The following is a 26,777-nucleotide window of genomic DNA, read 5'->3' on the forward strand; positions in this document are numbered from 1 at the left end:
TTAATGAATACAAAAAGTAATATCAACCTTGAAAAGTTAGTAAATACTTACAAGAAATGTTATTCCCAGTTTGAATACACTGATCAGATGTATGCCACTTACCATCAGTAAAGATCTGGACTAATATAAAATTACCTCCCAACAGTTAAGTGTGCTTTGGGTTTTGAAAGGGTGGACTTTTTCTTAGAGAATAGGTACAAAAAAGTAGAGGTAGGAGTGATAAAATTGGCATGAATCATCAAATTAAATTATCCCTATTTTATATATATTTCCCTCCTTTGTTCAATATTTGAATTCAAAGAAATGTAGTATACAAATTTTTTCCAGAATAAGTCATGACAAATAATGAACTGTTGTTCAATCCCTATTCTTAGCATTTTGAGGGACCAAGTCAAACAAGGGGTCACAACGGAAAGGAATATGATCAGAAATACCAATTTTTTTAAAATATATTTTGATTTTTCACAGAGAGGAAGGGAGAGGGAAAGAGATCTAGAAACATTGATGAGAGAGAAACATCAATCAGCTGCCTCCTGCACACACACACACAACCCTCCCTCACCCGATGGGGATGTGTCCGCAACCAAGGTACATGCCCTTGACCGGAATCGAACCTGGGACCCCTGAGTCTGCAGGTTGACGCTCTATCCACTGAGCCAAACTGGTCAGGGCAAGAAATACAGATTTTTTAAAAGTATTGGTAGAAGAGAATATTAGACAGAGGGAAAAATCCATCTTTTAACAGCTCTTAATAATCAATACTTCTGAAGAGTGAGACTCAGAAACGGGAAGCTTCCATTATCTGATTTATAAGGGCAGTAGAGGCCCGGTGCATGAAATTCGTGCACGGGGAGGAAGGGGGTGTCCCTCAGCCCAGCCTGCACCCTCTCCAAAATGGGACCCCTCAAGGGATGTCCAGCTGCCCGTTTAGGCCTGATCCTACTGGACATCCCTCTCACAATCCAGGACTGCTGGCTCCCAACTGCTCGCCTGCCTGCCTTCCTGATCGCCCCTAACCGCTTCTGCCTGCCAGCCTGATCACCCCCTAACCACTCCCCTGCCAGCCTGATTGATGCCTAACTGCTCCCCTGCCAGCCGTTTGCCCCTAACTACCCTCCCCTAAAGGCCTGGTCCCCCCGAACTGCATTCCCCTGAAGGCCTGGTCACCCCCAACTTCCCTCCTCTGCTGGCCTGGTCACCCTAACTGCCCTCCCCTGCAGACTTGATTGCCCCCAACTGCCCTCCCTTGCAGGCCTGGTCCCTCCCAATTGCCCTCCCCTGCTGGCCATCTTGTGGCAGCCATCTTGTGTCCACATGGGGGCAGGATCTTTGACCACATAGGGGCAGTCATCTTGTGTGTTGGAGTGACAGTCAATTTGCATATTACTCTTTTATTAGATAGGATAGAGGCCTGGTGCATGGGTGGGGGCCAGCTGGTCTGCCCTGAAGGGTGTCCTGGATCAGGGTGGGGGTTCCCTTGGGGTATGGGGCAGCCTGGGCGAGGGACCTATGGTGTTTTGCAGGCCGGCCAAACCCCCCGGCAACCCAAGCAGAGGCCCTGGTATCTGGGATTTATTTATCTTCTATAATTGAAACTTTGTAGCCTTGAGCAGAGCCAAGCCTCCTGCTCGCTCCATGGCTGCAGCCATTTTTGTTGGGATTTATTTATCTTCTATAATTGAAACTTTGTAGCCTGGAGTGGAGGCCTGGGCCCACCAGGGTGTGTGGAAAGCTTGGCTTCCTCCATTGCCAGGGAAACCCAAGCCTCCTGCTTGTTCCGTGACAAGCCATCTTGGATGGGGTTAATTTGCATACTTGCTCCTGATTGGCTGGTGAGCGTGGCTTGTGGGTGTAGCAGAGTGATGGTTAATTTGCATATTACTCTTTTATTAGATAGGATACCATGCTTTAGGGCAGCAGTCGCCAGCCGGTGGTCCATGGACCACTGGTGGTCCGTGAGGTCCGAAAGGTTGGCGACCACTGCTTTAGGCCATACCATGTTTTATTGGGCGTCACAGATGTTACCTTTTTGGGCGATACCTGCTTTATTGCAGTGGTCTGAAACCGCAGTATCTCCAGAGTATGTATACTGTACATAGCGTTATTACTTTATTATTAATGCACCATTTTTAAAACCGCTATACACAATTCACATTTACTAGAAAACACCAACAAGAATAAATGCTCTACTGAAAGCACAATAGGTTTCCCATCTCAAAGCTAAGATACTTTGTCACCTCTACCTTGACTCACCATGGTGATCCCACACCTACAGCACAGAAACTACCCACTCCAACAATCTGTCATCTCTGTTGGCTACTTAAATCAGCTTTATTTTCTAGCTCTGAAGTTGAACCATACCTTCGAGTACAATGACTGGCAAGGTACTGAGGAGGATCAGCCAACTTCTTCTTAAAGCCAGAGTGTGCATATTTTAGGAGCATACAGTCTCTGTTGTAATTAATCAACTCCACTCTTGTAGCGCAAAAGCAGCCAGACAATACATATAAACCAATGAGTGTGGCTGTGTATTATTTTTATAAAAAAGAGGCAGCAAGCTGGATTTGGGGTCTTGAGGCTTCAAAAGCAGCACGGTTAGTATGAGGCACCCTGAAATTATCATATATATATTTTTTTTTTTTTAAGTCATTATCTCTTAATGACCACTGTAACACAAGGCCCTTAAGGATAGAACTGCTGCTTCATTCACTGACAAATCTTTAGTGAACGGGCACAAAGTGACACTCAAAACATACCATTGCATGACTCAATTAACCACCTCAAGAGACCTGAACACAGATTACTAGAGAGGAGGGGAATATGAAAGAAAACATGTCTCCTACTAGGAGAATAGAAAGATTATTATATGTGAAGTCATGCTTCCTGGTCAGATGCTAAGTGGCCCCCCCTTCCCTCCCAAGCAATGACTGTCCCTGAGAGGAGAACAAGTGTTAATAATGAGGAAGGGGAGGGGGTGACACGAATATCAGACAGCAGAGCAGTGACTCTATCAAGGTCACCAGAATCACTGCGGGAGCCCGGGGAGCAGAACTGCTGCTGCTGGGCGGATGCTGCGCTTCAATAGCGGAAGGAGGGTTGCCAGCCAGAGCTCACGAGTGTGGTGTGTGCACCACCCAGAGCAGAGACCAGGCCCTGAGCAAACACGGCAGCAAAAAGAACAAGTCTAGCCTCGGCGCTAATTCAGCGTGACCTTCCCCTTCCCTCCAAGGCCCTCTGTAAAGTGGGGATGAGAAATCATTCCAACACTCAGGGGAGGGTCACAGGAGCTAACACACTGAACACACCTTATAAACTCAGAAACACTCCACAAACGCAAAGTAAAGGATCTGAAAGACATTTGCACGCTGTGGATTCTCAAGCTAAGGATAATAATATTTCAGTAGCTTGAAAGCAATGTCAATTTTCCCATTTACCACTTTAATAAATATAAAAGTCAATTAAAATGCTTTTAAATTTCCACCCCCCATGAACCTGAATTTTCATTTTCAGTTTTTAAAAATGCAACTTGTCAGCTTTGTATTTTGGGTTGCACCTGCTGCAGTGAGTATTTAATAGTGGATTCAGTTCACTGTGTTTAGGGAAAAGTAAATATGCCTATGTTTTCAGAAATACTACAATATTTAGAAGATGGTTAAAATAAGACAGTGCAGTATAATCCATTATACACCAAATGAGTAAACAGAGAGACCTACTGCTCAATTTTTCAAACTTTTTCAAATTCTTAGTTATGAAATGTTCTTCCACATTAACTACTCACAAATATGAATGGTATATACGGTTCCTAACAGGGATTTTCACCAACTATAAATTTTTCTGCACATTACCCCATTATTTTGCCTCCTAATGCCTCAGACATTTTTGTAGCAAATTCTACTCAATGTTTTAAAAGCAGGAAAGCCCTTACCCCAAAATGAGTAATAAAAATGTTAGGACTGCTAAATGAGAAGAACAGAATGCTCACCTCCCGCCTTCTCCTTGGCTCTGTGACAAAATGGGTAGCGATTACAAATGACTGCTCTTTTATATGGAGCTTCCTGGGCTTTCAGATGAACAACTGTCATTCCTCTACTCCAACTGGGGAAAAAGTTAAGTTGTTCATGATACAAGAATAGATTTGCATCCTAGCCGGTTTGGCTCAGTGGATAGAGCGTCAGCCTGTGGACTGAATGGCCCCAGGTTCAATTCCAGTCTCGGGCACGTACCTCAGTTGCAGGCCTGTCCTGTCCCTGGTCCGAGCCCTGGTCAGGGCTCGTGCAGGAGGCAACCAATCTATGTGTTTCTCTCACATCGATATTTCTGACTTTCCCTCTCTCTTCCACTCTCTCTAAAAAGAAAAAGAAATCAATGTAAAAATAGCCTCGGGCGGGGAATTAAAAATAAATTTAAAAAATAATAACTTAAAACAAAAAAAGAAGAATAGCCCTAGCTGGTTTGGCTCAATGGATAGAGCATCGGCCTGCGGACTGAAGGGTTCCCGGTTCGATTCTGGTCGAGGGCACATGCTTGGGTTGTGGGCTCGATCCCCAGCAGATCCTCCTGCTCGATGCAGGAGGCAGCCAATCAATGATTTGCTCTCATCATTGATGTTCTCTCTCTCTCTCTCTCTCTCTCTCTCTCTCTCTCTCTCTCTCTCTCTCTCTCTCTCTCCTTCTCACTTCCTCTCTGGGGTGGGGGGAAAAAATAGATTCGCAAAATCTTATGCATCACAGTGTATGGCACTATAACCCAGAATACTCCAGAGATACATACTAGTTATGTGTTCATTTGAAACAAGTCAAAGGAAACTGAGGTAAAGCACTCCCTTGGAGAGATCATCCCTGACCTTCCAGGGGGACAACAACAACAACAGAAACAGCTGTACCTTCCCCAACCATCTCCCTGTTTAGATGTTTACAATACACCTCTACCCATTATACTGTACGCACCATGAGAGCACGGGTTCTGTCTCACCGACAAGTACAGACCCAGCACCAAGAGGAAATGCTCAGCACAATAAATGTTCAACAAATATTTGCTGCTTGTCTCACATAATATCTCACCATTATATTAAACCACCTGACATCTAGCAGAATATCCATTAGTTACTAGCTAACCATTGTTTCCAGATATGCATTCTATTAAGTTGTATAAATTTAACAGAACTGCCTTGATTTCCCTATATTTATTTTTATTCCTTCTACAAGGAACAAGTGAGGCTGATGTTCTAACTTTATAATAGTACTAGAAACCCGGTGCATGAAATTCATGCACGGATAGGGTCCCTAGACCTGGCCGCTGATCAGGGCCAATCAGGGCCTTCCGGCTGGTGGCCGGGGCCTTCTTTCCCTGGTTGCCGGCTGCCAACAGCCGACCAGGGCTTTCCTTCGTTCCACGCCATCCCCTGGTGGTCAGCGGACATCATAGCAAGCGATCGAACTCCCGAGGAGACAATTTGCATATTAGGCTTTTATATATAGTAGTAGAGGCCCAGTGCACAAAATTCATGTACGGGGGAGGGAAGTCCCTCAGCCCGGCCCACAGGCTCTCCATTCCAGGACCCCTCGGGGGATGTCTGACAGCCGATTTAAACCTCCCATCAGACATCCCTCTCACAATCCGGGACCGCTGGCTCCTAACCGCTCACCTGCCTGATCACCCCTAACCATTCTGCTTGCCGGCCTGGTCACCCCTAACTGCCCTCCCCTGCTGGCCTGGTCACCCCTAACAGCCTCTGCCTCGGCCTCCGCCACCGTGGCTTTGTCCGGAAGGACATCCGGATGATGTCCAGTCTAATTAGCATATTACCCTTTTATTAGTACAGATTGGTTTCCTTACAAAAGAAACAATGTATTAAATAAGTGAGTAGATTTAAAGAAATATATTAGGGGAAGAATAGAATAGGCCTAAAAGAACAGACTGTGGAGCCACACCTCCCAGGTTTGAAGTCTGGCTCCAACACTTACTAGTGTGTCCTCCGGCACCCTTCTTCACTTTCTGTGCCTCCGTTTCCACATTAATACCAGTAAAACAGAAATAAATGATCGGCCCAGTATCACCTCCCAGTTCTCCAGCCCTTTCCAGGAAAGCCCTGCTCTCCACTCTACTGTCAGCCCCTCCACCCAACTAACTGCTCATGTTCTCTCTTCCTTTCATGGTAAAGCAAGACCAACACATATCGATTCACTATTCATTTCTGAATTTTCTCCAATATGGAATTTCTATTTAGGGGTTCTACTTATCCTATTGAGAAGGAAACAAATATAACTCTGCCTGCCCGCCCCCCCCCCCCAAGAGAACGCCTTTGCCTGACTTCCCTTTTGTACTAACAATACTCTCTCACTCATCCAGACTTGACATCATGCTCCCCTCTACGTGACTGATCATCCTCCAAGTTCTGCCTAGGGTTCCTCAGGAAGTATTTTCATATCCTTCTTCACTGTGCACCAAAAGGTTGCCAGTTCACTTCCCGGTCAGGGCACATGCCTGGGTTGCAGAGCTTTCTTCCCCAGTAGGAGGTTGAAGAAGGCAGCCAATCAATATTTCTTGCTCCAAAAATCAATTTTTAAAATCTTTTTTTTTAGTGTTAATTAGAAAAATTAAAGAAAAATCTAAATAGGAGAGATATTACCACCTACGTACCATGTGCATGACTCTGAAAAATCAATGTTAAGATGTCAATTCCTCCCCAAAATCATCTATAGGTTCACACAATCCCAATCGACATCCTAGTAGACTTTTTTGTAAAAACTTACAGACCCGCACACCTATGGAAGACTGATTTCTGACAAAGATAAATGTAATGAAGTGGAAAAAGAGTAAGTCCTTTCAACAAATAGTTGTGGAATAATTGGATATCCATTTGCATGAAACAGTGATCTTTTAGTTACACCTTGCAATACCATTTACAAATATTAACTCCAAATGCATGCCAGATTTAAATGTAATATCCAAAACTATGAAGTCCGGAGGAAAAAATAACCATGGGAAACCTTTTAGACCTTGAGACAAGTGGGCAAAAGTTTTCCCAAAAGCATCCATAAAAGAACAAATCAATAAATTGGACTTCATAACAATTAAAAACATTTGTTTATCAAGACTCTTTGTCAGATACATAATTTACATAGATTTCCTCCTAGTCCAGAGCTTATCTTTTTATTTTCTTAAAAGTGTCTTGTGACAAAGAACTTGTATTAAAAACAGTTAAGGAATTCTCAAAGCCCAATAATGAAAAGGGAAAAAAAAAAGTTGGGCAAATATTTGAACAAACATATCCCCAAAGATGACTTATAGAGGGCAAATAAGCACATGAAAGATGTTCAACATCATTAATCACTGGGAAATGCAATGAGGCATCACTGCACATCTACTAGAATAGCTCAAATAAAAGGAGTGACCACACCAGATATGGGAATGTGTGGCGGAACTGTAACTCTCTGTACAGCTGGTAGCAATAAAAGATAGCACAACCACTTTGGAAAATGATTTAATAGCTTCCTAAAAAGTGAAGTGTACACCTGCCATATGGTCCAGTCATGCCACTAGTAGGTGTTTACCCAAGACAAATATAAACTCATCCACACAAAGACTTGTAAATTAATATTCACAGCAACTTTGTAACAAGCAGAAACTGTTAACAACCCCAATGTCCTTTCAACAAGTGAGTGGATAAACTGTGGTATATCCACACGATGAAATACTACTTCAGTAACAAAAGGAATGAACTATGATATGTGCTACAGCATGGGTGAATCTCAAAGTAATTATGCTGAGTGAAAACAACCAGACCAAAAAAGACAAAATATTATATGATTCCACTTACATAAAATTCTAGAAAAGGTGAAGTAATCTATATTGATGGAAAGGAGAGCAGTAGTGTCCTAGGAATTAGGGGGTGAGTGGGGGGAGGGTAGGCAGAGTGTGGAATTACAAAGAAATACAAGGCAATTTGGGGGGGAGGGATAGATACCAGTATGTTCATTATGCTGATTGTGGGTGATACATGTCAAAATCTGTCAAATCATACACTTGAAATATGTGAAGTTATTGTATCACAAGTACCTACACTAATGAAAGAGACATATGCAAATTGACTGTACCTGCATGACACCCACCAGCCAATCAGTAGTGTGTATGCAAATTAACCCAACAAAGATGGAAGGTTAACTTGCATATGCAGGCATGGAGTGGCTGGGGACAGGGCGGCCGCTTGTGCGAGCGCCGGTGTGAAGTGGCCTGCGTCCGGGGACAAGCATCCTCAGGACTCAGGCCGCTCTGAGCCTGTAGGCCCGCGCATATGTGCGGAGCAGCTGGGAACATCCGCCACGTCGCCATGGCAATGTGGTGAATGTTCCCGCCCCACAGCCACTTACGCACGCACCAGCACCAAGTAGCCTGCGTTCCGGGGACAGGCTTCCTCGGGAACCAGGCCGCTCTGAGCCTGTAGGCCCGCACATAGACGTGGAGCAGCCGGGGTCCCAGAACGACCCCCCGGCCGCTCCGGGCCTACACACGCAGGCGCGGAGGGAACATTCCCAGGACCCAAGCACTCTGAACCGGCGCATGCGCAAGCAGCCGGGGGCAGAGTGGGAATGTACCCCACAGTGAGCGAGCACACAGCAGGGCCCTGCTTGCCCCTGGCCCCGGTGGCTAAGGGCAAGCAGGCCCCCACGGAGAGCAGACACCAGGGCCTGCAGTGGCATCAAGCAGGCAGGTCCGGAGAGAGCGGAGAACCACAGGGAGCAGGCCTAAGCCATCAGTAGGACATCCCCTGAGGGCTCCCAGATTGGAGAGGGTGCAGGTCGGCCTGAGGGACCCACCCCACCCCCATGCATGAATTTCATGCACCGGGCCCCTAGTAATTCAATAAAGCTGTTTGAAAGTTTTAATCTACCCAAATCTGACCTTTTAGAGGCATACTCCCCACCCAAAGATATGCTTCTCCTATTCCATATCTCATCTCATGTGATGGTAACTCAAACCTTACAGTTGCTTAGACCAAACACCTTAAAATTATTCAATATCGTATTTTCATATTTTAAAAATAAATGCCTTTTAATATTTGCAAACATTCATAAAAGATGTTTCTTAAAAAACACCATGAAACACTGCTATGAAGAATGTTTAAATCCCCCACTTTTTACAGGAAAAACTTCAAAGTCTATGTTTTCCATTCCTCATGGCCCTCAACAACCCAGTCTCCTTTCCCATCAACCCTCGTCAACTATGCTTTCTAAACAGGCCTCCACCTTCCAGTGGCATCAGGTGCATGGTACCTGCAGCCTTACAGAATCACCTGTTAAAATCCCATCCCCTAAGACCATGTGAAACACCACTCTAACCAAGAATCTTTTCCTAGTCCCAATCCAAAAAATGGCTCCCCTCTTCTGAATGTCCACCTCTCTTGCAGCATAATGTGATACAGTTAAGACATAGCTCGACCACCTCCAGAAAATTATAAATGTCCTGAGTGTGGTACTCTCTGGACCATGTGGTACAATAAAGTGTTTCCATACATTTGTTTTAGAATATGTGTTCAGTATATACGCCTAGGAAAACATAATTAATAATCAAATGTTATGGTTTAATTTTCGTTACTCTGTACAAGGCTGTAAGATTGTCCAATTAGCTTGTCTGTCTACTAGGCCCTTAAATAAAGGAGAGAACAATTAAATGGGTAAACTTTTTAGAAAATTGATACAGGAGAAACCAAGATGGCGGCATAAGGAATACACCTGTACATGCTGCCTCTCACAACCACACCAAAACTACAACTAAAAGACAAAACACCTATCACCCAGAACCACGGGAAAGCTGGCTAAGTAGGAGTTCTACAACTAGAAGGGAAGAGAAAAGAGCATTGGGACGTGCACAAGCGTAGAAAAGCTGAGGTATGCAGGCGCGCAAATCGGGCTGGCGGTTGGCGACTGGGAGCGCTGCTTTTTTCAACCCAAAGGGAGACACAGCTCCCCATTACTCTGAACTCCAGTTTCCGGCGAGACTCTGGGGACCCAGAACCCTACGGGGAGAAGCTGGACTGTCTACCATCGGGTCGGAAAGTGAGGGTGGCTTTCTTGCAGAGCCGCGCGCAGGAATCATTGTTTACTGCACTGGGGCGCGGGACGTGGGGACTTGGAAACGCGGAGAGGGTTGACTGGCAGCCATCGCTGTTTGCCACGCCCTAGTGACTCCCTGAGACCCCGCCCCACCCAATTTACAAACCCACCCAAAATGTGCACAGTGGCTTTTGCATATAAATGGCCTGCCCTATCAAAGCTTAACCCAGGGGTGGGCAAACTTTTTGACTCGAGGGCCACAATGGGTTCTTAAACTGGACCGGAGGGCCGGAACAAAAGCATGGATGGAGTGTTTGTGTGAACTAATATAAATTCAAAGTAAAGGAGCGGAGGGGAGAGCAAGAGAACCCTCCGCTCTTTCGGCTCCGCGGGCCAGATAGAACAGCCGAACGGGCCGGATCCAGCCCGCGGGCCGTAGTTTACCCACGGCCGGTAACCTAACAAACTGCAGCTCTGGTCAGACCAGGAGAAATCTGCAGACCTAGCTGTAGCTCCTGCTGGGTGGCCTCAGACAGTAGCTGACCTGCACACCACTGGAGATCCAGAAGCCAGTGTACCTAGTGGTCAGTGTGAGACGACACCAGATTTCAACTTCTCACATCCATAAGTGACATATTCAAGAGGCAGACTCAGTGAGCACCAAAGCCCCACTGAAACGAGTCCTGCCCCATAAGGGTGTCTACAGCACAGCAGTTCTTCCATTATAGACACAGCGGGTCCTCACAGCCAATTGGCCTGGAGGTCAATTCCTCCCAGTGACACCAACAACAATCTAGACTTAAATACAACAAGACTGTGCACTCAGCCCACAAAGGGGTGCACCACGAGTATCCACCTTAGGTGACTGGGGAGGCTGAACCACTGGCCCCTATAAGTCACCTACCACACAAAGCCACTCCATCAACACAGGGAGGCAGCCAGAATGCGGAGACAAAGAAACATGTCACGAATGAAAGAAATGGAGGAAAGCAAACTACTGGACATAGAGTTCAAAACCACATTTATAAGGTTACTCAAGAATATTCTAGAAACCTCTGAGAAACTTAGTGAGACCTTTAAAGATCTTAATGAGAATGCCAAAAAAATGGAAAAGGACCAGTCAGAAATTAAGCATACACTGTCTGAAATAAAGAATAATATACAGAAATTCAACAGTAGATTAAGGACCCCAAGAATCAAACCAAAGATCTGAAATATGAGGAAACAAAAAACACCCAACCAGAAAAACAAAAAGAAAAAAGAATCCAAAAATATGAAGAGTGTAGGGAGCCTCTGGGACAACTTTAAGCGTACCAACATCCGAATTATTGGGGTGCCAGAAGAAGAGAGAGAGCAAAATATTGAAAACCTATTAGAAGAAATAATGACAGAAAACTTTTCCTACCTGGTGAAAGAAATAGACTTACAAGTCCAGGAAGTGAAGAGAACCCCAAACAAGAAGAATCCAAAGAGGACCACACCAGGACACATCATAATTAAAATGCCAAGGGCAAAAGACAAAGAGAGAATCTTGAAAGCAGCAAGAAAAAAACGGTTAATTACCTACAAGGGAGCACCCATAGGAATGTCAGCTGATTCTCAACAGAAACTATGCAGGCCAGAAGGGAGTGGCAAGAAATATTCAAAGTGATGAACAGCAAAAACCTACAACCAAGATTACTCTACCCAGCAAAGCTATCAATCAGAATTGAAGGTCAGATAAAGAGCTTCACAGACAAGAAAAAGCTAAAGGAGTTCATCACCACCAAACCAGGATTATACAAAATGCTGAAGGGTATTCTTTAAGAAGAGGAAGAAGAAAAAGGTAAAGATAAAAATTATGAACAACAAAATGACAACAAATACATACGTAGCAACAAGTGAATCTAAAAATCAAGTGAATAAAAAATCTGATGAACAGAATAAACTGGTGAATATAATAGAATCAGGGACATAGAAAGGGTGTGGACTGACAATTCTTGGCGGAAAGGGGGTGGGAGGGGTGCGGGAAGAGATTGGACAAAAATCTTACACCTATGGATGAGGACAGTGGCGGAGGTAAGGGCATGGGGTGGGGTGGGGAATCAGGTGGAGGGGAGCTATGGGGGGAAAAAGAGGAACATATGTAATAATCTGAACAATAAAGATTTATTTAAAAAGAAGAAAAGAAAACTTGATACAGACATCTAAATTCACAGGGATTATTTTTGGTGACATCCTGTGTTTCAACACTTTAAGGCCAAGGGAGAGGGAGGAGGTGAGTTAAGTATTAACCAACAGACAAAGAAGTGAGGAGAACTGATTGCCCAGTGAGGAAAAACCAAAGAGAACGGGAGTTAAAACAGTAAAGCCACAGGTCTCGTTTTAAATGAATGACCAGCCTACTTGGGCACTGAAACCTCTAAGACTGGGAGCCTTCATCACCGTGACCACCTGCTGTGCTGGGTAACTAATACAGGAAATATTACCTTTGTTCAATTATCGCCTATTCTTCACACTAAAATGTTCTTCCTTCCTATTAGTCTCCAGCTACTTGAATCCTAAACCACATTTAAAACCTTAACACAGTTCTATGAGCTTCCTCTTTAAGCCTTTCCCAGTACACTCAACCCGTCTCCCATGACCCTATCCTCAAAACACCTGGTGAAGGCTTCTTCCCTTACTCTTCCAGATAAATCCTCACGGAACTCTCCATATGGTTGTCTTATATTTTTAGCTAACTTTGCATGTATATATTCTTCACCTCTTATGTTCCCTGAACAAAAAGACTGAGTTTGTATTTCCTACAGAATCACCCACCTAACAGTACCCAATACAGACTTACTGAAAACCAAAGATAATACAGTACAGGCAATAGCTAAAATATCTGATTAAATATGAAAAGTATTAATAGTGGAAGGTGGTGAATAACAACCAAATGAACAGAACATCATGAACAGGGTTTCAAGTTTATGCTCCTATTTTGCTAGATCACCTGAGTAGCACAAGGTAAGTCCTGCCCAAAAGCTTGCACCAATTTATGAAAAACAAACATGTACATTTATAAAAGGTCAAAATCATGAGAAAAATCAAATATGCTCCTCAATGCAATGGTACTATTTGTAATCTGGAATAAAATAAAAAAAGATAGATTTTACTGAACAATTTTAGAAAACCCGTATATTGTGCTGCTACCTGGGTTATATTTTAAGAAATAGCCCTAACCCAGTGTTCGGCAAACTGTGGCTCGCGAGCCACATGCGTCTCTTTGGTCCCTTGAGTGTGGCTCTTCCACAAAATAGCACGTGCGGGCGCACATGTCCAGTGCAATTGAAACTTCGTGGCCCAGAAGTCAGTTTTCGGCTCTGAAAAGAAATTTCAATCATTGTACTGTTGATATTGGGCTCTGTTGACTAATGAGTTTGCCGACCACTGCTCTAACCGGTTTGGCTCAGTGGATAGAGCATCGGTCTGCAGACTGAAGGGTCCCGGGTTCGATTCCGGTCAAGGGCATGTACCTTGGTTGCGGGCACATCCCCAGTAGGAGATGTGCAGGAGGCAGCTGATCGATGTCTCTCTCTCATCGATATTTCTAACTCTCTATCCCTCTCCCTTCCTCTCTGTAAAAAGTCAATAAAATATATTTTTTTAAAAAGAGATAAAGCTAAAACATTTTCCTTTTATGTTATAAAAGTACTTAATTAGGTAAAGATTTTATACAACTTAACTTCTGTAATATAATACACATATTTTGGTTACAGGTATTTAACAGAGCAATTAAATCCTTATTTCCACTTCTGTTCTAAAATCCGCCTGCCCGCAGTGAGTGGGAACTGCTGCAGATCATTAAACACTCATTTATCAATGTCTCTCACCAGGCAACACAATGCAGCAGAACAGCACAGGGAAACCATCCCGAACCCCAGCAACAGCGGCTAATTAGCATAGCCTACCACTAAACCTACACCATATGATTGGAACTGTTAGTTGGAATGCTAGCCAATCAAACTAGGTTATGCAAATAGCCTATTTTAGTTGCCAGGGCAGGGCTACTTCCAATTGTCCAATAGGAAAACAAGCAATAAACAAGAAATGAAATTGAGCTTTGTCACATTTTCAAGTTGCTGTTAACACTTTCAGGTTTAGAGCAAAACTAACAGCAACTGTAAAGGATTAGAATCATATTCTGCTTTCCAATCCAAAAGCAATCCAATGATAACACACAGAGCATACATACGGTTGAAGTCATGCATTTGATTTTAACTTTATACTATACAGATACGTTTTTCTAACAGCTGCAATCAACATTTCTACTTTCTCCCCCACCGACTCAAAAGCAACCGTTCTGTAAAGGTCTCCCTCTAGATTCTCAAACATTACATTACAGAAAAATCCTACAAAGCATTTTTATTCTACGATGAAAAGACTAAAAGGTGAGTGTAACAGAACACCCACTGGGAGTCTCAAACAAGCTTTATTAGATTGAAGAGACATTAACATTTTGTTTTTTACTATGACATATGTTATACAACTTCAAAAATAATTTAAAAATAATAAGACCCAAATTAAGTATTAACCCATTAAGCTTAGAATATACAAACTGAACCCACATGATAATACTCATCTCTTGGAACCAAATTAAACTAAGATACAGGCATAATGTAAGCATATTATATTCATATGTAAAATTTCTAATAATAAAACAAAAAAACTACTGTCAGTACATACTAACAGCTACAAAAATAGTTTTAAAGAACAGTGTTCTGACAATCCTTAGTGGTTGAGAGAATTTCTTTAATTTCACATTTTCAGAGAAATGCTTTGAAATCTGTCAAGGAGACACAGTTCCCATTTATGCCTTATAACTGTATCTTTATAAAAGATACAATTTTATTTTAAAATAGATCGTGTCCCACCTATCCTAGCAATTATCTCCTTCTAAATGAAGTACAGATTCATCCCACAGCAAGAAGTTAGTGATTTTTAAATATATTTTCCATCAAACGTCTGTAAATGAAAACTCTAGCACTTGTAAAATAGCAGATTTCGAGCATCAGATTCAAAGGTAACAGCATGCTGTTCCTGTTTCTATCACTGCCAATTCTCTCCCTCCTTAAGAAAACTGAAGCCGCTTTTCCACCATCTCTAAGCACCCACTACCCAACTCTTGTCTTCTAATTTCCTCTCATTGTCTCTCTTCTTAGGCATTCTAGATGAAAACCACTCCAAGTCCACTGAAACCAAACTAGAGGCAGCTTCTTAGAAGGAGCAAAGGGATCATCAATAACAGAACTTTAAAGATTAAAAAAAACCAAACTTTAAATATCATCTAATAGCAACCCCTCATTCTACTAGTATAAACCAAAACAAAAACCCACATTTAGAAGAGCAGCATATAAGATAAAGATCCTATAGATGAAATCAAAGCCCTCCCAAACTATCTTCTACGAGTATCTATGAGTAATCAGTATCAGTCAGGTATCAGCAAGACTCTTGGTTTGTTTTAATATGAACATATACTGAAATATAAGCATTTTTTAAAAGATTAATTAGCTCAGGAACATTCTCCTTGTCATCATCCACAGCATCTACTCACCAAGGCTTTAGGAAGGCTGGAAAATCACTCCCTAGCCCAAAGCATTTAACTCAGTCCCTGAAAGACTAATTTATATCATTCGGTATGTTTCTGAACCACTCGGAACCCTACACGAGCCCCTTTCAATTCCTAAGGAAAAGGCAAGAAGAGAAATGAAAGGGAAAGATGGTTTAAGGCAATTTTATTCACACTTTTGCTCATAAACCTTTAATATTGTGGTTAATGCCCCCCACACACACACACATACACACACTCATAAAGCAATTCTAACCCACTCTATCTTCCAATCTATAGTAGTAAACGGAATTTTCCATGTAATCAAGGACTGTATCCTGGTCCACACCTTAAGCATTCTTTATATCACAAAATTTTGCCATCCTTGAAGGAGAAAAAAAATTAAAACCTTGGCACTCTTATTTTCCTTTGGGACCTGGAAACACAAGGAAACATCTTCTGCCTGATGATAGATGCTTTGGGATTAAAAAAAAAAAAAAAAAAAAAAAAAAACCTAAATTTAAATGTTGTTCCGTTTATCTTCAATGCTTTCAAAAGCTACTTACATCGGGGAGTTTAGAAAAGTACCAGCGAATACTATTTTTAGAATCAGAAATTAAACATCGAGGACATTTAAAAATAGTTAGCTCACTAAATTAGAATCTTCGTTACATAAAATATGTATTTTAGAAATTCTAATAAAAAATAAGTTTTCTAGGTATACAACTAATCATTTACTTTTTTAAAAAGACAATCTTCCAATTACATTTTCTCTCCTATATTGTAAGAAGAAATACATTTAGGATAAATAACTGTTAACTTCTTATCTGCTAATGATGCTCAAGATATATAAATAGCCTCTATCCTCTCAATGGGTAACAGGCCATTATTATGCCAATAATAAATCATCCAAGATCATCTCAAATTACAAATCATACCATACAAATGATTTTGAATTTTAGGGAGAAATTTGATATTGTTTTAAAGTTTTAAAAAATGGCAAGTGGATAAAATGTATTTTCCTTTTTTATTTAAAAGCCATCTAATCTGGGAAAATATTTTTTTTAGTTCTGAGCAACTACTTTGATCAAGTTCATAATACCTTATTCTATAAGCGAGGCTGCCACCATATTGTCTAGCTCAGTGGTCGGCAAACTGCGGCTCACGAGCCACATGCGGCTCTTTGGCCCCTTGAGTGTGGCTCTTCCACAAAATACCACGGCCTGGGCGAAGTCTATTTTGAAGAAGTGGCATTAGAAGAAGTTTAAGTTTAAAAAATTTGGCTCTCAAAAGAAATTTCCATCGTTGTCCTGTTGATATTTGGCTCTGTTGACTAATGAGTTTGCCGACCACTGGTCTAGCTGAACATCTTTTACAAAAGATTAAATAAGCCCAGCAGAGATCTATAGTCTCCAACTTAAAAGCCATCCTAATGCATTTTTCCCTCCCTCTCAATAAGTCTGCTTATAAAAATAGGTTAACTGTTATTTAAACCTGAATTATAAACACAGATTTTAAAATTTTGGGCTGTACTCTTGTGGATCAACTAATTCATGTTTGGAAAATGGTCCCATTCTCATCCCCTCTTCCCCTCCCTAACCAAAAATGCACTTAGAGCATTATGAATACTCACTGTTGTATATTAAATATACTTTTGTTCCTTCATTCAGATCACGGAAATATAAGAGTTGACTAATCAAGCCTTTATTTAGATAAATGTTATCATAACTAATGCACACTGATAAAACAAAAACGATTCTTGCAAATTATTTTTGGCGTTAAAATACCTTTTTGTATTGTGCTTATCAAGGCAATCAAAGTTTCACCTTCCTTGAGCATATTCATCTATACAAACTGCATTAAGTATTTTCTTGTCAATTTTCATGTCATCTGAAAACAGGTACAGTTTTGAAACCATGAAAGCTACCTAGTTCTTAATATATGAATTCACAGTAAATAGAGAACCAAGGGCAGCCACACCTGGAGGAGAGCTTGAAAAAATTCTACCACCAGCAAGGAACCACCACCACACCTAGAAGCTCCGTGTCCGAAGTTGGGGAAGTAGAGTGCTTCCAAGAAGAAAACCTAGAACACTACACAGGTCAAGCATACTCCTCCTCACCCTCACCAATATCCACCAAATCAGCAGCAACGAATCACAAATACCCATTATTTAAAGCATGGGATGGAGACACATCAGTGAACCAGATTCCGACAGATTTCCAGACTAAAGGTCAATGGGATCGTGCCAATAATTAAAGAAACGTCAGCAAGACCTAGAGCCGAAAGCTGGCACCAGGAACCACAGCACAAGTGGCAGGTGCCGCTCTGGGTAGAAAAGGAAAACTGGAGTAGAAGGAGCAGCAGAAATTGGCTTGATTATTACTGGACAATTAACTGCGTGCTGCATGATCAACTGAATGCATATCATACAATTAACTCATTACTTAAAATCACCATTGCATTGCACTACACCTCAATCCAATGTTAACATTTCTCCTATGAGTGGAGCAAACTTAATGACATAGTATTTCATCTCTCTAGCTACAGTTCCTTATACACTCTGTGGCCTTCCAGTATACTTTTCCGTTTTCAATTTTCACACAACTCAACACACAAAACATGTAATTCAATTATAGTTAAGGACAGGTGTGTAAGTGTATATACTTACATACAATGTAAAAGCAATTGTCTGGTGGGTAAAAGGCGAGAGGCAAAAAGTAATATGAAGAGTACTATAGCCCTCATTTCATATCTTGGGAAATCAAGAGAAACTGTCTAAAACTGATGTGTCAAGAAAGAGAGATTTAAATAAGTTTAATAAAATGTTAATAATATCAAGAGAAAAACTTTTAAAAAGAAATAGAAATTGGCAGAAAGAAAGAAAGCAAAGAGAGTTACTTGATTTCATCTTTCTGGGAGGACAGTCATTATTTTTTTAAGTAAAAAGACAGCTATAAACACATTACTGTATTAAAATGATGGAAGTAACCAAATGAAGAATATAAAAACTAAAAATTAAAAGGGGTCTTACTACTAACATGTGAGAAGGAAGAAAACATATTTCATTTTTACTTCCAAAATAGATTAAATTAATGTATGAATAAATATTGAGTAATTAATGTTTAATATAGGAGAAAAGTACAATCTAAATTTAACCTGTCAGTTAAATATAACCTAAAAGAATACGACTATGCCCTAACTGGTGTGGCTCAGTGGACAGAGCATCAGCCTGCGGACTGAAGGGTCCCAGGTTCGATTCCGGTCAAGAGCATGTACCTTGGTTGCGGGCACATCCCCAGTAGGGGGCGTGCAGGAGGCAGCTGATCGATGTTGATGTTTCTAACTATCCCTCTCCCTTCTTCTCTGTAAAAAATCAATAAAATATATTTTTTAAAAAGAGAATACAACTAGTAGGAAGAAAAAAGACTGGCTGCAACCAGTAGGCTACAGAAAGGCAAGCATTCAACAACAAAAACATTGTTTTGGCTTTTTTAGCATTAACAAGGTAACATTTTCAAGTGCCTACTTTTTGAGTCCTTGATCCCATGCAGTATATTTTGTGCAGGGTGTGTAAAAATGAACATAAACCTACTTGTGCTTTTCTCTAATGTAATCTCAAACACAGACCCACTTAATACCACGGGTCTCTGCACTTATAAAGACGAGAGTAACGGACATACAAGCCTCAACCAAACTAACGAGGGACCACTAGGGAGCCTGATGGCAACCAGCAAAGGAAGTGGGAGAAAAACACTGAGCAGTAAAATCTTAAACTGCACTTTTGAAGAAGTTGATCTGCACTACCCCAACCTTAAGCAATAAAAACTTTGTACATCAGCTTCCTTAGTTTGGATTTTCCCTTTTAAAGTATCTTCTTAAAGTAAACCAAAATTTATTCAAAAAGCTTTTAAAACAATGGCCAAATCTTCCTTTTTCTAGAACTCCAAACAACAACTCCACTGAATTATTCCAAGAACCAAAACAAATATTTTATTTCACTTGAATCTAAAATTCAAATCACTATCGATAATACACATTCTTCACAACTCATATTTGCTTGTTTAAGAACACGTTCCTTTTTAAAGCAGTAATTACTTCCATAGACTTTCCAGAAAAGCTAATACAGATAAGCTTATTGTATCTTATCAAAAGCAAAGAGTAAATTATTTATGAAGCCCTTGGGAATCACTTTAAAAGAGGAAATATAATCCTATGTTATAAAACCCTAATATGCAAATCGACCGAATAGCAGAATGAGCGGTCACTATGACGTGCACTGACCACCAGGGGCAGACGCTCAAAGTAGGAGCTGCCCCTGGTGGTCAGTGAGCGCCCACACAGGGAGCGCCGCTCAGCCAGAAGCCTCACGGCTTAGCCTCTCCCACCTCCGCTAGAGGCGGGCGGGCGGTAAGGAGCGAGGGTTCCTGGATTGCGAGAGGGATGTCTGACTGCCCCGAGGGATCGGGCCTAAGCTGGCAGGTGAACATCCCTGAGGGGTCCTGGACTGCAAGAGGGCACAGGCCAGGCTGAGAGACCACCCCCTACAGTGCACGAATGTCATGCACTGAGCCTCTAGTACATAAAATAAAAGATCACCACTGTTAACAGATTATTAATGGGTTTATTTCTCATTTGTCCAACAAATATTTGAGAATCAATCATGTTCTAGGCATTACACTAAGAAATAAGACCTAGTCCCTCCATACAAAAACTTAAAGCTCCTGTATAAAAAGATACTATGAGCAAAATTAAAACACAAATGCAAACTGGACAATGTATTAGCAGAAGTAACAACGTAGGAACATATTGGTTAAGAGTCAGGAGTCCTGTTCCTGGGTTTGTAACCTAGCTTTACTAGTCATCATACCTATCTCAGAGTTATAATCAAGAAAATACAAGTTAATAAATATAAATCATTTAGAATAGTTCTTGGCATATAGTAAGGTTTCAATGAGGAACTCTTATAAATTAACAAGAAATAAAAAATCCAAGAGAAATAATCAGCAAAGAATATTGAAAGGAAATTCAGCCCTGGCCAGTTTGTCACAGTAGTTAGAGCGCTAGCCCTCAGACCAAACGGTCCTGTGTTCCATTCCCAGTCAAGGGCACAGTCAAGGGCACATACTTGGGTTAAGGTTCACTCCCCACCCCAGGGCGAGTGTGGGAGGCAACCAATCGATATGTCAGTCTCATGTGAATATTTCTCTCTCTCTCTCTCTCTCTCTCATATTTCTCTCCCTCCCTCCCCTCCACTCTCTCTAGAAATCAAAGGTAAAAAATATCCTCTGGTGAACATTAAAGAAAAAAGAAAAGGAAAATTCACAGAACGTATGAATAACAAACACGGGAAACTTAATCTCACTAATATTCAAACAAATGCCAATTAAAATACTAAACTGTGTTTTGCCTATCAAATTGGCAAACAGTTTCAAGTACCCAGAATTCTAGAATATGGGAAAATTATTGCTAATAGAATTGTAAATTGTACTTTTAAATGACATTTAAAAATACATATCAAAAGTCTAAAAAATACATATCCTCTAACAACAATTTCAACTTCTAGCAGTTGGATCTAAAGCAATAAATCAAAGAACACAAAGACTGTCACAGTAATGTTCACTTAAACATTACTTATGAACTAATTAACAACAATGAGGAATAGATTAAATAAATAGCAACTGACCTGTAAAACACTAATTAGGCATTAACAACTATACTAATAAAAGCCTAGGTGGTCCTGGTGCCCTCACGCAACGCCCTCGCATCATCACAAGATGGCTGACCTCACGTCGCCACAAGATGGCCACCACAAGATGGCCGGCAGGGGAGGGCAGTTGTGCGCAATCAGGCCAGCAGGGGAGGGCAGCTGGGGGCAAACAGGCCAGCAGGAAAGGGCAGTTGGGGGCGACCAGGCCAGCAGGAGAGGGCAGTTGGGGCGAGATCAGGCCAGCAGGGGAGGGCAGCTGGGGGCGAGATCAGGCTGCCAGGGGAGGGCAGCTGGGGGCAACCAGGCCAGCAGGGGAGGGCAGTTGGGGGCGACCAGACTGGCAGGGAAGGGCAGTTGGGGCAAGATCAGGCTGGCAGGGAAGGGCAGCTGGGGGCGACCAGGTCTGTAGGGGAGGGCAGCTGGGGCAACCAGGCCTGCAGGGGAGGGCAGGTAGGGGTGACCAGGCCTGCAGGGGAGGGCCGTTGGGGGTGATTGGGTCGGCAGGGGAGCAGTTAGGCGTCAATCAGGCCAGCAGGGGAGCAGTTAGTGGGCAATCAGGCTGGCAGGCAAAAGCATTAGGAGCAATCAGGCAGGCAGGCAGGCAGGCAGGCAGGCAAGTGGTTAGGAGCCAGCAGTCCTGGATTGTGAGAGGGATCCCAGACTGGAGAGGGTGCAGGCCGGGTTGAGGGACACACACCCCGTGCATGAATTTCGTGCACCAGGCCTCTAGTAATGCTATAAAAGAATATTAATGTTAAAGAAATGTTTAAATTTTAAGACTATAGTAAGTTATAAAAAATGTTTAAAAAGATTGTAAGTCAGTAAAGTATCAAATGGTTTTAAGCCAGTGGTTCCTAACGTGGGGCATACGCCCCACAGGGGGGCAATTCAAGAATGAATTATTAACAGTGAATTTTTTGCATTGCTTATGGTTCTAGGGGCCTCACATACAATATATAAATACTAGAGGCCCAGTGCACAAAATTCATGCACGGGGGGGCGGGGGAGCCCCTCAGCCCAGCCTGCACCCTCTCCATTCTGGGACCCCTCGAGGGATGTCCAACTGCCTGTTTAGGCCCGATGGGCAGTTGGACATTCACAATCCAGGACTGCTGGCTCCCAACTGCTCGCCTGCCTGCCTTCCTGATTGCCCCTAACCGCTTCTGTCTGCCAGCCTGATCACCCCCTAACCACTCCCCTGCCAGCCTGATTGATGTCTAACTGCTCCCCTGCCAGCCTGTTTTCCCCTAACTGCCCTCCCCTGCAGGCCTGGTCACCCCTAACTGCCCTCCCCTGCAGGCCTAGTCCCCCCCAACTGCTCTCCCCTACAGGCCTGGTCACCCCTAACTGCCCTCCCCTGCAGGCTTGATGGCCCACAACTGGCCTCCCTTGCAGGCCTGGTCCTTCCCAACTGCCCTCCCTTGCTGGCCATCTTGTGGTGGCCATCTTGTGTCCACATGGGGGCAGGATCTTTGACCACATGGGGCAGCCATCTTGTGTGTTGGAGTGATGGTCAATCTGCACATTACTCTTTTTTTTTTTAATATATTTTATTGATATTTTACAGAGAGGAAGGGAGAGGGATTGAGAGCTAGAAACATTGATGAGAGAGAAACATCGATCAGCTGCCTCCTGCACACCTCCCACTGGGGATGTGCCCGCAACCAAGGCACATGCCCCTGACCGGAATCAAACCCGGGACCCCCCAGTCCGCAGGCCGATGCTCTATCCACTGAGCCAAACCGGTTTCGGCTGCATATTACTCTTTTATTAGATAGGATAGAGGCCTGGTGCATGGGTGGGGGCCAGCTGGTTTGCCCTGAAGGGTGTCCCGGATCAGGGTGGGGGTTCCCTTGGGGCGTGGGGCGGCCTGGGCGAGAGGCCTGTGGTGGTTTGCAGGCCAGCTACACCCCCTGGCGACCCAAGTAGAGGCGCTGGTATCTGGTGTTTATCTATCTTCTACAATTGAAACTTTGTAGCCTGGAGTGGAGGCCTAGGCCGGCAAGGGCAGGCGGAAAGCTTGGCTTCCTCCATTGCCGGGGAAACCCAAGCCTCCCTCCTGCTCTCTGTGGCCATAGCCATGTTGGTTGGGTTTATTTGCATATTCACTCCTGATTGGCTGGTGGGTGTGGCTTGTGGGCGTGGTGGAGTGGGGGCTAATTTGCATATTACTCTTTTATTAGATAGTATATACTGTGACATACTTATGCATTTCAATTCTCTATGTTTTGAAACTTTATTTGCTATTTTTTCATTTCATATTATTATTTTTTAAACAATTTTTTAGTGATTTCTTCCTCAGTACTTCAACTGTCCTTTTATTTTTCTCTTTCATGGATGCCATGTTCTTTGGAATCTTGTTTAGACCAAGTTAATGGCCTTTTAAGCTTCCTCCACGTGAACAGGAGTTCACTTTTTGAGTAATAAGAATTATATGTCACAAGGGGGGCACCAGGATTTTAGAGATGCATAGGTGGGGCATGGCCAAAAAAAAAAAAAAAAAAATTGGGAACCACTGTTTTAAGCAGTTAAAATCTACCTAATAAAAGAGTAACATGCTAATTGATTGTACCTTCACTATGCCCACCAGCCAATCAGGAGTATGCAAATTAACCCAACAAAGATGGTGGGTTAATTTGCATATGCAGGCGTGGAGCGGCCAGGGACAGGGTGGGATGCTTGGGTCATCGCCATGGCGACAACGCAGGCATTCTGCACCATCCCAGCTGCTCCGGGCCTCTGGGCAGCGTGGGAAGGTGGAAAGGCGGCTCTGGGCCAGAGTGGAAAAGCTGCTCTGGCCAGAGCGAAGGCGTGCCCGTGCCAGGGGAATGAAGGCCCATTCTTGCACGAATCTTCATTCGATGCATCGGGCCACTAGTTCATATATAAAAGAAATATGACAACAACATATATTAGCATAATTTAAAATCAATTTCTCAGGCTATTCAAGCTCAAAGAGTTACAGTTCTGTATGTTCTAGAACTATTTCAAGTTTTAAAGTGACTAACCTATCACTACTGTGTAACAATTTTAGTTGTTAAAGAAGTCCATGGCAATAACAACCACAAAAAAGAATGGTATCAACTGTTCTGTTCAACAGCTTTCCTCAAATTTATACCCATTAAATGTCAATGGGTATAAACACCAAATAAATCAGAGGGAAGGTCCTTTTATCAAACACGTTTTAAAAATGCACGAGCCTTTATGTTAATGTGCACAGTAATCTGAGTCAGTACATCTTCCAAATTTAACCTCAGAAGTAAGTGATTCTACATCCTAAATAAACTGAATGTGGTTACCTCTTCATTCAAAGGGATACAAAGTGTCTCCCTAGTTCCCAGGACGATGGTGAGTAGGACGGTGTCACTACCACTAACAGGAGTGAGTGGGAGGTGAGTGGGAGTGAGAGACATCCAGGGGGCAGTTACATTCATCAAGAGCTCAGGAGAGAGAACAGTTGGGCACAAACATAGATTTTTGACAACATCGGTATTTAGGGGTCAGGTGAAACCATTACCATGATTGCTATTAACCAGAGAGTGTTTTCTGTTTTTAGGCTAGATGCCTTGAATTCAATAAAAAAGTCTTAAAATTTTACCATAAACACCCAATGCACCACTTGTTTATATGTGTCCCCTCCTCCAAATGAAATGTGTTCCTTGATTCCTAAGCACAAGGATCCTTGTGGGCAGAGTATCTATTACAGTACCTGGTACAAAGCAAATGTTAGCCAAATAACTGTTCTGTCACAAATGATTTTTCTTCCAAAAATTAACAAAATAATCCAATTTTACCTCATTTATGTTCTAATTATATATTCAAATAAGTGAAAAGATCCACAAATTAACAAATACAGGAATACACACACACACACACACACACACACACACACACACACACACACACTAGAGACACATCACAGTTTAACTTTGGCGTGTTCAGTAAAAATCTGATAAGCTTTGGCTTTTGAAAGACCAGTCGGTGCCTCCTTCAATGCCCTGCCTAGCATCCGGGGCCTGCACCCGATCGATGAATGAATGGCAGGAGAACGAGGTATCAGCACATCCAACCAACATAAAGTCAGCACCACGAATGCCTGAGGAAACAGCATATTCTCTTGCAAGTGTGCATAAGCATCTAGAAACAACTTCCACTGGAAATGCCTTATGGGCCTTTCTGTGGTGAAATTCTACCAGCTGAAGTATAACAACTGTGTGCATGATAAAACAAGAGCAAACTGCTGCCCTCGTTAATGATTATTATGAAAGCTGTTATTTTATATTCAAAAACAAGTATTAACTTTCCAATTGTTTAGAGGGAAATACATCAACAGCTAATACATTTATTAGAAAGAACCAGAACCTCCTTTCTTGATTTTTGTCCTTTATAGCCAATAAATGCTGAAAATTTTTAAGGAACACAAGGCCAACTAAGAGAGACTGTATTATGTCATAAATCTAATCTTTGTAGATTTTGTTTGTGTTCTAGCGTTCATAAAAATAACTAGATAATCTTTATAAACTGTATTTACTCTTCAGGTATTCCAGTTTATCGATAAGCCTCTCAAAAGAAAGCTCTCTGAAAACTCATCTTATGAAGTAAAAATAAAATAGCAACTTTGCCACTTGAAACTTTCATAAGAAAAAATCTCCAAAATTATTAATAGTCATGAGTAAGTCTATGGGACACCCCAAAAGCACCTTGTTCCTTACTGACCTCAGTGGAAAGTGAGCATCTACTGGGCACAGCCAATGTGCAGTGCAATCGGGAGCGGGCCGTGCTGAGAAACGCTCCCTGCACCAAAAGGTCAAACTTACAAGATCTGACAACAAAATTTCCATAAAACTCTAAAATTTTCTCTGTAAATGTTTCTATTTATTTCTCTATCATCGTGATATTCAGCCTCAGTATCATGTTGATTTTATCAGCCACTCAACTGGACTGTGTACAAGGCATACATCTAACATGTTCAGGCAAAAATGTATGTGTACGCTTGAGAGACAGATTACTCACCCACCTTTTAGTTAAAAAGGATTAGCATCATATTCTTTAAGTCCCTCATGAATGTAAAATATTATTTGATCTATAATTTAACTTGCAAATATGTTCAAGCACACTTTTTCATACAAAATGGTACACCTGAGTTATTTTTATAAATCCACTCCAAAGTAAAAAAAAGTTAACTTTTCCTTTTTTAAAACAAAGATCACTAAAAACAAAACCAATGACAAAACCGTTAACAGCTACACCAATAATGTACTTAAATATCTATCAAGGATTTATGCACTTACTTCTTTTCCAGTTAAAACCCCATTTTCAAACGATTTATAAATATAATCAAGTAAGACCATCTTTGACAAAGTCTACAAAAATAAGCCACTTGGTTCAACAAAATGCCTCATAATCGGCCTAATTTAAGAAGATACAAGTTTAAAAGTTAGTAACA

General features: G+C 42.1%; 1 protein-coding gene across 8 annotated transcripts in view; it reads right to left on the minus strand.

Annotated features, from left to right (window-relative positions):
* DYRK1A (dual specificity tyrosine phosphorylation regulated kinase 1A) overlaps positions 1–26,777 on the minus strand; it is a 138,168-nt gene that overhangs the window by 53,379 nt on the left and 58,012 nt on the right. The window lies entirely within an intron of this gene.

This window comes from Plecotus auritus (genome assembly GCF_963455305.1).
Source record: "Plecotus auritus genome assembly, chromosome: 2".
Taxonomy (NCBI): Eukaryota; Metazoa; Chordata; class Mammalia; order Chiroptera; family Vespertilionidae; genus Plecotus; species Plecotus auritus.